The sequence below is a fragment of the Zootoca vivipara genome, chromosome 14 (genome assembly GCF_965207765.1).
Source record: "Zootoca vivipara chromosome 14, rZooViv2.hap1.1, whole genome shotgun sequence".
Lineage (NCBI taxonomy): Eukaryota > Metazoa > Chordata > Lepidosauria > Squamata > Lacertidae > Zootoca > Zootoca vivipara.
This window is the reverse complement of record NC_142597.1, coordinates 37,468,209-37,482,571: the sequence shown is the minus strand read 5'-3', so window position 1 is coordinate 37,482,571 and position 14,363 is coordinate 37,468,209. Positions and strand designations below refer to the sequence as shown.

The 14,363-nt window shown below is 45.8% G+C and overlaps 1 long non-coding RNA gene across 1 annotated transcript; it reads right to left on the bottom strand.

The window, feature by feature from the left end:
* Positions 1-7,283: 7,283 nt before the first annotated feature.
* On the bottom strand, positions 7,284-13,182 carry LOC148683573 (uncharacterized). The gene is made up of 2 exons (XR_015946992.1): positions 10,187-13,182; positions 7,284-7,900 (listed from the first exon to the last, which is right to left on the bottom strand). It is a non-coding gene; the product is annotated as an uncharacterized LOC148683573 (long non-coding RNA).
* Between the last annotated feature and the right edge of the window lie 1,181 nt (positions 13,183-14,363).

Below are 14,363 nucleotides of genomic sequence, written 5' to 3'. Positions count from 1 at the left end.
TGGAGTCTCCTTCTTTGGAGGTCTTTAAGCAGAGGCTTGACAGGCATATGTCAAGAATGCTTTGATGGTGTTTCCTACTCGGCAGGGGGTTGGACTGGATGGCCCTTGTGGTCTCTTCCAACTCTATGATTCTATGATTCTAGGAGGGACACGGGTGGCGCTGTGGGTTAAACCACTGAGCCTAGGGCTTGCCGATCAGAAGGTTGGTGGTTCGAATCCCTGCGACGGGGTGAGCTCCTGTTGTTCAGTCCCAGCTCCTGTCAACCTAGCAGTTCGAAAGCACGTCAAAGTGCAAATAGATAAATAGGTACAGCGGGAAGGTAAACGGCATTTCCATGCGCGGCTCTGGTTCGCCAGAAGCGGCTTTGTCATGCTGGCCACATGACCTGGAAGCTGTACGCAGGATCCCTTGGCCAATAACGCGAGATGAGCGCCACAACCCCAGAGTTGGTCACAACTGGACCTAATGGTCAGGGGTCCCTTTACCTTTTTATCCCCCAACAGAGTTGGAATTCCCAGTGCTCCTTGGGAAGAAGGATTGGTTGTTAAGCTACTCAGAGAACTGGAGCTCTGTGAAGGGAACTGTGGTCTCTTCACAACTCTCAGCACCCTTTACAAACTACAGTTCTCAGGATTTTTATTTTTATTTATTTTGGGTGGGAGGGGAGCCATGACTGTTTAAAGTGCTTTTAAATGCTGCTTTAAGTACCCGGGGCCTATGTTAGGTCGTTTCAATGCATCTAGTTTGTAAAACTTAATTGAATACCGCACCACAGATCATTACTGTGCCTATTCTTAGATTCAGCCGTCCCTGGCATTTCAAACAAATTCAGGGGCAGGCGGGTCTTGCTGATACAGATTAAGCCTTGAGTAAAGGTTAAGCCAGCCTTCCTCATCCCCTGAGCAAAGCAGGCATGGGAAACACTAGGACAAGATTTCCTTGTCATCAATCCAGGTTTCCCATTATAAAGCCAGACCCTTCAAGCGCCCCTATTTTCCAGGGACGTCCCTGATTTAGAGAAGCCCTCCTGGTTTCTGATTTGATCCCGGAACGGCCTGCTTTTCCTTAAGATGTCCCTATTTTCATTGGAGAAATGTTGGAAGGTATGGAGTTATCCGACTCCCGAGCTGTCTGAAGGCAATCCTGTATAGGGAAGTTTTTGTTTTTGTTTTAAACCGTTTATTATTATTATTATTATTATTATTATTATTATTATTATTACCCCACCCATCTGGCTGGGTTTCCCCCACCACTCTGGGCGGCTTCCAACAAATACCAAAATACATTAAAATATCACAAATTAAAAACTTCCCTAAACAGGGCTGCCTTCAGATGTCTTCTAAAAGTCTGGTCATTGTTGTTCTCTTTGACATCTGGTGGGAGGGCGTTCCACAGGGCGGGTGCCACTACCGACAAGGCCCTCTGCCTGGTTCCCTGTAGCTTTGCTTCTCGCAGTGAGGGAACCACCAGAAGGCCCTCGGCACTGGATCTCAGTGTCCGAGCTAAACAATGGGGGTGGAGACGCTCCTTCAGGTATATAGGACCAAGGCTGTTTAGGGCTTTAAAGGTCAGCACCAACACTTTGAATGGTGCTTTGAATTGTGTTTTTATATATGTTGGAAGCTGCCCAGAGTGGCTGGGGCAACCCAGTAAGACGTGTGGGGTATGAAGAGTAAAATTATCACTATGGAATGGGACGTCCCTATTTTCACCGGAGAAATGTTGGAGGGTATGGTAGCACTTACAGTAAATCCCCCGGTCACTGCAAGCATATGAAGGATTCCTTTTAGTCCTCTCTCATTTAAAGAGGCCTCACTGGCTTCAACTGTTGGAGGGGATGTAAAGGCAGTTTCCTTTGCCGTTTCAAATGTATGAAATTCCCACAACTACTGTATTTTCCCATGTATCAGATGCCCCCATGTATAAGACGCCTCCTATTTTGGGGGACTCCAAATTTAGAAAACACCCCTCAGCACTATCCATGTATAAAACGAGCCCCAATTTTAAACCTATTTTTTTTGTTAACCCCCCCCCCCAAACCTAGTCTTATACATGGAAAAATATGGTATGCCGCGAGGGGCGGTCAGTGGAATCTAGTAGCTAAATGGACCCAGTTTCTTGGCCTTTTACCCCTGGGCTCCAACGGATGGTCAAATGATTTGACTTTTGCTGAGTCATCCTTTCTGATAAGTTGCCAAGTTTACAGTATAAACCTTGGCAGGGTTCTCCCCGTTCGGCAGCAAGCACAGGCATATTCCTCACGCGGGTGACTCAACAGGAGTGTGTAAATACTTTATTTTCTGAGATGGATCTATTTATTTTTTTTTAACTTGGACTCAATAATAAAGTAAAGATAAATAAGATAGGACATGTGTTACAAAAGAAAAAGAATTACCGTACTTTCCCATGCACAAGACTACATTTGTTTCTTTAAAAATTATGCTTAAAAGTGGGGGTCGTATTATACAGTGGTACCTCTGGATGCGAACGGGATCCGTTCTGGAGCCCTGTTCGCAACCTGAGCAGTGCGCAACCTGAAGCACCGAATCTGTGCATGCACGTGACGTCATTTGGCGCTTCTGCACATGTGCAAATCGCTGAACCCGGAAGTAACCCGTTCCGGTACTTCCGGGTTCGGCATGTTCGTATCCCATGATGTACGCAACCCGCAGCGACCGTAACCAGAGGTATGACTGTAACATGGATAGTGCATAGGGTGGACGTTTGATTGGTTGCTGCTGCAGCTGTCAGCAGCTAGTGGGCGTGTTATTGGTTGCTGCGTCAATGGCTAGTGTTGATTGGCTGACGCTGCGGCAGTTGGGCGGGCGATTGGCAGCGTCTGCCGGCGAGGGGACAGACGAGAGGCGGATTTCTGGATGCGTGCGGGTGAGTGATTTTCGGCAACCCCCCCTAAAAAAGCTCAGCAACCTTGCGTAAACCCCCCAAAAATCAGCTCAACAACTGGGCAATTCTCCGCAAAAGAAAGAAAAGCTCAACAGCTCTGTGTCGTCTTTCCCCATTTTCTTAAATTTGGAAAAGTACGGTAGATGTGATTTGCCTTCAAGAAACTCACATCACAATACGACATAGAAGAGTCTTGATAAAAGATTGGGTGTGGAATTTTTAACATCAGATAAAACTAAAAAGAGAGATAGGTTGTAATCTATATTAAACCCAAAAATGACTGGAAGCAAGGGTTCAAGGATGAACAAGGAAGAATGATTGGAATACAGATAACAGCCCCGAATCTCGCTGGGTGACCTTGAGCAAGTCGCCGACTCTTTGGGCCTCTCCTACCTCACAGGGTTGTTTTGAGGATAAAATGGAGAGGGAGAAAGTGGTGTGTGTAATAAATAGCAACACATCTACACCACCAGTGCTCTTGAAAGTTGATATGGAATATAGCCAGCTCGAGAAAAATATTTTGCTATTCAGGATAGGGCGAGTCCTCAATATATTGCGAGTGGACACACACACGCACTGACACCTCCCAGAGATTGGCCTCAATCCCCAACCACTTTGCAGTGCATCGCGGGTCGCTCCCCCTGCTGGCTTTGTTGGAGCGACTGCTGTTGTAGCCACTGCCTGCCACCTCCTGTCCTGGGCTGGTGAACTAGCTAGCTACATTAGTAAAGAAACAGCGATTTGAATGCGCTATAAACATGCAGCACAAGATGGCGCCAGAGAGCAGGGAATTTCAAAACACAATTTTCCATAGAGATTTTTTGCTGTTGTTGAAGAGATATAAAATTTCTGACTTATTTATGACATATCCCCCCCCCCCCGCCCCATGTCCATATCCACCCCAAACTTAGTTGGCTGTGGGACTAGAATTAGGTAGGAGAAAGCTCAGCAAGTGCCATTTTTAATACCCCGTCATCCAAAGCAGAGCTGGTTATCCCAGAAGAGGTTGCTGGAGCAGCATGCAAGGCACCACTCCCTGTGGGCCCTGCTAGAGCTCCCAGCCCTCAGCTTTTGTTCAGTTGTGCCGGGTGCTGACCCTGTGAATCCCGCCGTCCCCATTTGTGCAGCATCAGACGCGCTCCAGGAACAGAGGTTTCTCAGATCAGAAATTGGTTCAACGTAGGCATCCATCAGTAACAATGGACTAGTTCGGAGAATATGGCTTTTAATTGAAATGGTTTGCGCTGACCGGGAAAGACCTTTTCCAACATCCTCAAGAAAGCAAAACGAAACAAACAAAAAAACACCCCAGAAAAAACCCATTGTGTACATCTGTAGTCCGTGTTAGGCCCAACTCTCAGAAACAGAAGTGAAGTGGTAAACGTTGAAGCTTATCCACACTGCGCTTTCAAATCACAGGTGAAACACTTTATTTCCCCGAAAAAATCCCGTTCACTGCGGCTTGTTAAAGCTGCTGTCTGGACTGTACCACTTCAGACTCTGGGTTGGTGGCTGCGGCATTTCAAAGGATGGATTTGTCCTCTGCAAAAAGGAATCCTTACATGTTGAAAGCTAGCATGTCAGGGAGAAAGCTGCACTAGGACCCTTCCTCGGACACTGAGGTTTCTACATGCAGAGACATATGCAACGTTTTGTACAGAGGAAAGCAATTAAACCAAAACCACACACACACACACACACACACACACACCCCAAAAGCGCAGGGATAAGGGACCCCTGTTTTGGCAGCAGCAACATCGTCTGGGGGTCATGAGGCAGGTGTTTGTTATTTTATGGCAGGCTTTAATGGCATTGTGTGTTATCTGCTGCAACCTGCCCTGGCACCTCACAATGAAGAACTAAGAAATATAATAAGTGAATGAATCAGCAGGATGTCAAGAATTGTAGTGGACAGCAAGGCTGAGTGCTACTTTATTCTGCAAGAGCTACTTCATTTTGAAGTGCTACTTCAGTCTGACCTCATCTGGAGTCCTGTCTCCCGGTCTGGGCACCACATCTTAAGAAGGAGGGATGTAAAGGAGCTGGAAGGTGTATGTTGATTGGAAGAGGTTAGAATGAGGCCCTCAAACATGGCCAGGGGTAAGTCCTATGAGGAAGGCAGTGAAGGACCGGTTATACAGGTGAAACTCGGGAAATTAGAATATCGTCAAAAAGTGCATTTATTTCAGTAACGCAACTTAAAAGGTGAAACCAATATATGAGATGGATGCGTGACATGCAAAGCAAGATATGTCAAGCCTTTTATCTGTTGTAATTATTTGTCGTTAGGCGGGTCGATTATAAATGGAATGCAATTAATGAAATGTAATAGCGATGTTTATTTTTGTATTATTGTAACTATTTGTTTTATTACTGTGGAATTTCCAAAAGAAAGCATTTGTAAAAATTAAAAGCAATAATAATAATAATAAGTTCCATTACTGAAATACCGGTAAATGCACTTTTCGACAATATTCTAATTCTCTGAGTATCTCCTGTATTTAGCCTGGAGAAGATTGAGGGAAGACCTGCTAGTCTTCTTCAAAGTGCTGTTGCCCTGAAGAGCACTTTGTTTTTTAAAAATGTTTTTTTTATTATTATTGTTACTTGTATGTCAGATGCTGCCCAAATAGAATTATCATTATGGAATGGGACGTCTCTATTTTCATCAGAGAAATGTTGGAAGGTATGGCATTCCTACACCCCAAAGGGGGTCCTGTAGCCTTGCCTAACTTTATGGATTTACAGAAGCCATCCCGGTTTCTGATTTGATCCTGGGAATGTCCCGCTCTTCCTTAGGACATCCTTATTTTCATCAGAGAAATATATTTTTTTTGGGGGGGGGTATGGGGTTATCCAACCCCTGAGCCATCTGAAGGCAACCCTGTATAAGGATTTTTTTTTTAATGTTTAATGATTTATTATGTTTTATATATATTAGAAGCAGCCCAGAGCGGCTGGAGCAACGGGGTATAAATAGTACAGTGGTACTTGGGTGGCGCTGTGGGTTAAACCACAGAGCCTAGGGCTTGCCGATCGGAAGGTCGGCAGTTCAAATCCCCGCGATGGGATGAGCTCCCGTTGCTCGCTCCCTGCTCCTGCCAACCTAGCAGTTCGAAAGCATGAAGTGCAAGTAGATAAATAGGTACTGCTACAGCGGGAAGGTAAACAGCGTTTCCGTGCGCTGCTCTGGTTCGCCAGAAGCAGCTTAGCCATGCTGGCCACATGACCCGGTAGCTGTATGCCAGCTCCCTTGGCCAGTAAAGCGAGATGAGCGCCGCAACCCCAGAGTTTACCTTTACCTTGGTTTACGAACTTAATCCATTCTGGAAGTCCGTTCTTAAACGAAAACCATTCTTAAACTGAGGTGCACTTTCCTAATGAGGCTTCCCTCCGCTGGTGCCCTTCCACTGTTCGGATTCCATTCTTAAAAAGAGGTAAAGAGGCCCCTGACCATCAGGTCCAGTCGTGTCCGACTCTGGGCTCTATTGGCGGTCCCTATTTATCTACTTGCACTTTGATGTGCTTTCGAACTGCTAGGTGGGCAGGAGCTGGGACCAAGCAACGGGAGCTCACCCCGTTGCAGGGATTCGAACTGCCGACCTTCTGATCAGCAAGCCCTAGACTCTGTGGTTTAACCCACAGCGCCACCTGGGTCCCTTATAAAGTTCTCAAACCAAGACACTATTTCCAGTTTTGCGGAGTTTGTAAACCAAATCGTTCTTAAACCGGACTGTTCTTAAATCGAGGTACCACTGTAAAATGATGATGGAACAGGATATCCCTATTTTCATTAGATAAATGTAGGAGGGTATGGAACAGCTGGAGAAATTTCCTGATGGTAGGAGCAAACACTGTAGGATTTTATGAATGCTGTTTCAGCCAAGTAACATTCAGTGATGTGAGTCTGCGTCTACAGTCTGTAGTGGCACAGTCCAGAGATCTGCATTTACCACCTCATCTAGCGGTTGTGAGAAGCTGGCCTTACACTGGCATTGCCAGATCCAACATCTTAGAATCATAGAATTGGAAGAGACCACAAGGGCCATCCAGTCCAACCCCCTGCCAAGCAGGAAACACCATCAAAGCATTCTTGACATATGCCTCTGCTTAAAGACCTCCACCACACTCCTTGGCAGCAAATTCCACTGTCAAACAGTTCTTACTGTCAGGAAGTTCTCCCTAATGTTTAGGTGGAATCTTCTTCCTTGTAGCTTGAATCCATTTGCTCACATTGGTGTGGGGAAGCTTTGGTCTTCCAGAGGTTGATGCACAACAACTCCCATAAGAGCAGTATTCATATATTCCTCCCTGCCCCAAAGTTTCACTTTAAGGGGACACAATTCTCAGAGCGCTTAAAAGCTAGACACACACATTGTGGCGGGGAGGCAACATTTTCATTTGGAGAACGTGCAACAAAATAAAGACAAAAAGAGCTGTTCGGCCAGCTGGACAATTCCAGAATGGAGGAGACAGATGCAAAATCAGGAAACCATAGCCCAAGTGATTGTTAAGCTACACCAAAGGCATCTTTAGCCCATGTGAATATAACAAGACGTACTGTTTACATAACTACAATGAGTTATTGCTATGCCTCTGCCTTCCCAAAGTCTTGTTGTGAAGCTGTACAAGTTAACAAAACATTTGAATGTTGGTCCTCATCGTACAAAGCGGGCCAATTTCATTTGGTACGCCTCCCTGATAAATGTAAATACAGTAGATATTTACATTTGCGACACCTTTCCCGAAGCTGGTGCCCTTCAGATGTTGGGTCCCATCGACCCCAGACAATCCACCAGTCACAAGTGATGGGTGTTGCCGTTCCAAACATCTGGAGAGCGCCAGGTTGAAGAAGGCTGATATACACAACAAATGCGCAACCAGTTGTCAGTTCCAGAAGTTAAGTTCCACCTAGTTCGGTGGGACTTGCACACAGGTAAAAGTTCACAGGTAAAATGTGCCGTTTCAGCTATTTATAATCCTCTTGCAGAAAGCCTATAATAGAAGATGGAGAAAGAACATCATAAAAATTTCTTGTTCAGTGTATAATTTATACAAGGCAGTCTATACAACCACATACACCCATCCACAGCCGTTAGAAAAGATTCCGCATTTCATCAGGTGTGTGCTTTTGCGAGTTATTCCTTCAGATGCAGGGACTCCTTGCTTAAAAATGTAAAAACACTGCTAATATATATATTTATATATTTATATATATTTCTGATTGTGTTTATAGAAATACAAAGGTTTTTGTTGTTATTATTATCATTTAAAAAAGAAACCCAAATCTTTTTGAATGTACAGTAGTTGCTCCGAATGAGCAAAGCCGCATTGCATACCCAGAAGCCGCAACGCTTACGTGGCGCTACATGCATGCGAAAGCGGGCTCCGTTACGAGCCTTTTCTCTGCGCATGCAATGGGGAATTCTTCGCTGCGCATGCACAGCGCTGGGCAAAGCGGCCTCAGGCGAGCCGGAGCTTCATTCCCATCTCAGAAGCACACGAAGCTTTGGGCTGCAGCAAAACAGCCACCGAAGAAGCAAGAGAGGAGTGGAATTGCCCACATGTGGGTGTGAAAAATAGCATACAAGAATGTGTTGAGGGGAAGCTGTTTTGCAAAAAAAAAAAGTACAAAAAAAAGAGAGTACAGTACTGGAAAGGGCACAGGAAGATGCTTATGTTAGGAGAAGTTCACCTGAAGAGGCTGATGAATCTCCACGAGGACTTTAAATAAAATTTGCAAACTGATGGGAAAACATGGGAAAACTTAAGACTAGAAAAATAAGAAACTGAAATGGACAGATTTGCTCATCCCTAGTGCGGTATGGACACTGGTTTACCAATTTAGTGAGAAAATATCTTTTGTTTATGTGTGCTGTAGCCTGTTTGCGGGCGCTGATTTCTGATGCTGTCTGCAGCTGCATATATAAGCAGTGGAGGTTGTTCCCACCAACCTCAGTCTGCTGCCAGTCAGCCTCCATCTATCTGCCTTCTTACTTATACCCAGTCCAGAGTGGAGCCCTGGCTGTCATCTTCCTCTTCCTCCTTGCTCTCAGTACTGTATTGGCCCTGAAGAACTCAGCAGGGAGGAGGAGGGAGGGAGGAGGACAAAGCTAGAATGAATTGTCATTGGCTCTGGCGCCACCTACTGTTTGGCTCCCCACCTTCTGCCCTACCAGTTGCCAGTGGGCATGAGCCACTACCATTCATGTGATTGCCAACACCCCATTTGCGTTTATTCCAAAGGTGGGGAACCTCTGGCCCTTGAGATGTTGCTGGACTACAACTCCCACAATCCCTGGCTATTGGCCACACCTGATGGGAGTTGGAGTTCACCAACTTCTGGAAGGCGATTGGTTTTCCAGCCCAGATTTAGACGTTTTCCCAACTGCTCTACGCTGTACAGAATAATGTGACCCTCATGGAAACAAAACTCCTGATGATCGGAACATTTGATTGCCCAACTAAAAATTAATTACGTTACTGCACACCTTGTATCTCTTTGCACTGTGCAACTGCATGGGTCTACTCCTTCCTACACAAAAGGAAACATAGGCCTAAGAAAGACTAGCTGTAAATAAGCGGAGCCTGGTTCTGCAGACCCTGCACGTCATTCAAAACCTTCATTCCAAAGAGTGCCAAGCTAGTACCCCTGAACTGCTTCATTCATTAGATAGGATCCAGACTATGTCAGTTGAAACTTGGTTCCCCCATGATTTCAATGGGAAATAAAGTAGGAACACAGGAAGCTGTCCCAATAAGTTTTACTAAGAGTAAACCCATTGAAATTAACGAACATGACTAAGTTACAAGGTAAAGGTAAAGGGATCCCTGACCGTTAGGTCCAGTCGTGACCGACTCTGGGGTTGCGGCGCTCATCTCGCATTATTGGCCGAGAGAGCTGGTGTACAGCTTCTAGGTCATGTGGCCAGCATGACAAAGCCGCTTCCAGAGCAGCACACAGAAACGCCGTTTACCTTTCCGCTGAAGCGGTACCTATTTATCTACTTGCACTTTGGTGTGCTTTCGAACTGCTAGGTTGGCAGGAGCTGGGACCGAGCAACGGGAGCTCACCCCGTCGCGGGGATTCGAACCGCTGACCTTCTGATCGGCAAGCCCTAGGCTCAGTGGTTGTCCATTAATTTCAACTCTTGAGTCAAACCTAGTTGTATACCATCCATAGCAAGCTGCCTTATACAAAGTCCATCTATCTCAGTATTGCCTATTTTGACTGATAGCGAATATCCAGGCATTCAGAGGGGGAGTCTCTCCCTGTCCTACCTGGAGAATCTGGGACCTTCTGCATGCCAAGCAGGTGTTCGACCACCACCTCCGCGGTCCTTCTCAAAGTTAACTTGCCCAACTGGTTTCCGCAGGACCCGATTTCAGCTTACTTGTCTGGATCCAACCTGCTGAGTGTAGTACACAGAGTTACCGGGTTCTGGGTTTGACCCAGAAGTTCGGGGGCTTCATCTCATGATATGCCACACAGCTGGGAGGGGTATGAAATAGACTGGAAGACCTCTTACACCTGCACTCCTAACCACAGTTATCTGGGAGTAGGCCCCCGTGGGTTGCATCCAGCATTCTCTTGTGCTAGCAGACAGGTGAGTCTTAATGTTGAGCAACAGTTGCAGAAGCAGAAACTCTCTGCACAGCTGATTGCAAAAACTATCGTACAACCACCCGATGCATTCCCTTGTGCAACCAAATTCCTCTGGTGAAAAACATGTTGCCCACGAAGCAAGTACTGTATACCGCTAAGTGACTTTCATTTTCGAGCCACATTGAATATCACCCACTGAGCATAGCTGCCAAGTTCCGGCCTGAGAAATAAGGGACTGGACCGGAAGTAGCAGACCGGAAGTAGCGCTGCCGCCATTTTGGAACTGGGCGGAGCATGCTCAGAAGCTACTTTTGATGCTGCTCTGCCCTGTTCCAAAATGGCCGCCGCGCCAGAACAAACAGGGGGAAAACAAAAAAATCCGTTTTTTCGGCTGGGGACAGCAGGAAAAACTGGGTTTTCCCGGGGAATACGGGAGACTTGGCAGCTATGCCCACTGAGATCAAGAGGGCTTACTTCTGAATAAGTGCTGTAAGTTATTACTTGCTTTTGTGTTTCCTAAATCTTCTGTTGGCTCACGAAATGTATCAAAACACATTTCTGAAATATGTATGAAAACATGAAACAATGTGAATTTTTGTGCAGATAAAAATATATATACAGATGAATGTGGAAATGGGATTGGATAGATTTATGCACACGTGCAAAATGAAATGGACCAGATCTAGATTTGATTTGTGCACCGCAGGCTTAGTAATCTGCTCTTAAATAGATTTTAGTCTTTGGAAACTCATCCAGACTTGCCCTTGCACCCGATCTTTACAGCTGAATTGGAGCAAACTTCAATTGGGGTTTCTCCGGATTGTTGTTTGCGCTGATTTATTGCTAAAGAGTGGGTTTCCCCAGGGAAAATGGCAGGACAAGGGCAAAACCACTCGGATCCGGGCCTAGAAGGGACAAGTGGAAACCCAAAGGCATGTAGAAGTTCACACATGCAGAATATGTAGCAAAACAAACGAAGGGGTTGGGCCCCCATTTGCACTACACATTTAAAGCAGTTTTATACCCCTGTAAACAGTCACAGATGCTCCCAAAGAACTGCTAGAAGACCCTTATTTCCCTCACATAGCTATAATTTCCAGAGGTCCCTTAGGAAGAGCAGCTGACTGTTAAATCGCTCTGGAAACTGTAGTTGTGTGAGCGGAATGGGGTGACCTCCAAACATTTCTCAGCACACTTAACAAGCTACTATTCCTAGGAATCTTTGGGGGAAGTGGTATGATACCGCTTTAAATGTACCGTATTTTTCTGTCTATAAGACGCCCCCCCATGTATAAGACCCCCCTCTATTTTGGGGGATTCAATTTTTAAAAAATGAGGGGAGATGGCCCAAAGTTGTTGAGCTTCTCCCCTCCACGCAGCTGTGGGCAGAAAACACTCACTAGATCGTTTCCTGCAAGCAGCGGCATCGGGGGAAGTTACGCTCCCGCCAACTGGCTGGCTGGCGGGCGTGCCACTCCCCCCCCATGCCACTATCTGTTTTTTGTCATGATTTTTGAGTCAAAAACCATCGTCTAATACACGGAAAAATACGGCATATCGTGCATCTGATTCTCAGTGGCAGGGGAGGAAAGATAACGGAATGGAGGATCCTGGAAAAAGGCATTGCTGAATGGCTGGAATCCTAAAAGAAGATTGCTTCATACTGCAACATTCTGCTGCAGCCCCCTCTTGCGTTCCTATTATTTCATTCATTCATTACCTTTCTCTCCCAAGTTTGCTCTGTGGGTACATCGTAAGAGCACTTTGGACCACTGCCTTGAATAAGCACAACGTCACTATGGAAGCAGGTGAGCAAAACTTGTTGGGCCGCTTACACACCACACACGTAAAGCACCTCCCCACCCACCCTAAGAATCCTGGGAACTGTGGTTTGCTAAGGGTGCTGGGAGTTGTAGCTTTGCGAGGTGTGAACTACGGTTCCGAGGATTCTTTGCGGAGAGCAAATGTGATTTCAGTGCCTTGTGTATATGCAGCCAAGCACATGAGAACGGACACAGACAGATGCGTATTTTAGACCCTGGTGGCTTTCCCAGAACAGCTTAATTCCTCTTTAAAACAGACAAGCCATACCCTTTCAACTGTGTTGATTGTCATTCAGCGGCCCGTCTTCTGCCTCAAAAGGTAAAGCGATCTGTCGACGAGAATTTGGAACCAAACCTCTGAGTCGCAGAACTCCATGGAAGATGGCGGAGTTCTAGACTGAGGTCGGTTGATTTCACCCCGTTCACTCCACGTCTTCAGTGAACAGGTTGCTGTGCAATTTCCCCCCCTCTTCTTACACATGCCTGCATTGCAGGGGGTTGGACTAGATGGCCCTTGGGGTCCCTTCCAACTCTACAGTTCTATGATTCTATGCGTGCATATCCAACACCCCCCTCACCATTACGCTGGATAGGCTTTCAGCACCCTAACTTGGAGGCCGACCAAGGCTGGAAAAATCCCCAGTCCTTCATGATTTGGGTCCCCAAACATATTTTTAAAAGACAAAAACCAAAAAACCTGAATTATTCCTGTTGGGCAGGTCAGTACTCAAATTATTGGAGCGGGAGACAGGAATGCACAAGCTCTACAGTCAACTAAATTCTACTTGGAAAAAAAGTTAAAGTTAAAGTTAATTACACCCATTCATTTCAATGGATCTGCTCTGAGTATGACTAATGTTGGATGTTCCTGCTGGCTCCCCCTCAGCTTTACCCAAATCATGGTCTTCTGGTGGTCATCTAGAAATAGTCACCAAAAGCCCCTCTATCATTGGAGTACTGAGTAGATACTTTAAATCAAGCTCTTAGTATTGTGATGGTAGAACCTAGGAACTGGAATGCATAGGTCAGGCATTCCCAAACTTTGGCCCTCCGGATGTTTTGGACTCACAGTTTGGAAGAGAATTATTATGGAATAAGGATAAATTATTGTAAAAAAAAAGGATGACTTATTATTAGAATGGGAAACGAAAGATGAATTAGTCAAAGCTTCAGTGACACACTGGGCAATGGGTATAAGGCAGGCATCCCCAAACTTCAGCCCTCCAGATGTTTTGGACTACAATTCCCATCATCCCTGACCACTGGTCCTCTTAGCTAGGGATCATGGGAGTTGTAGGCCAAAACATCTGGAGGGCCGCAGTTTGGGGATGCCTGGCATAGATACATACCCCTGTGTTTATGATTCAGCTTTTGCCCAAGGCAAACATTTGTCCACATTCAAAACTTGGCCAAAAAACAAACAAACAAACAAACAAACAAACAAACAAACACCCAAACCCAGAATTTAAGTTTGGCTTGAAATTCAGATTTCACTTTCAAAAATCTGCCCATTTAACACTGGGAGTGCCTAGGAATTGGAAGCACCTCCCCCGCCTGGAGAGTGCAAAAGCAAAGAGAGAAAAAGAGGAAGACCACAGATGGGGAACCGGTGGCCGTCCAGATGTTCAGCTCCTATAATCCCCAGCCAGCCTGGTTGATGATCAGGGAGTTGTAGTCCAGCAACATCTGGAGGGACACAGGGTTCTCAGCCTTGCAGGAGAGACTTAAGACTAATCTACACTGGTGAGTCATAACGTTAAAAATGTGTTATAAAAATGTGACACCAGAGGGCGCCATAGAGCAGCGAACTTCCGCCAATGGGAAATTGCATCGGGAGCTATATTTTTAACAGTGGGTTTTTTTATAGTGTTTTCCAGATCAGTGTAGACCCAGCCTTAGTTAAATCACTCACCAAATACCTCTGAGGATGGATGCCTGCTATCGCACCCTGTACTGCAATATGCCCATTGGTACTTGCATTATGGGGGAGGGGGCATAACCCCCTCGGGCAGAACACCCCTCACAATTT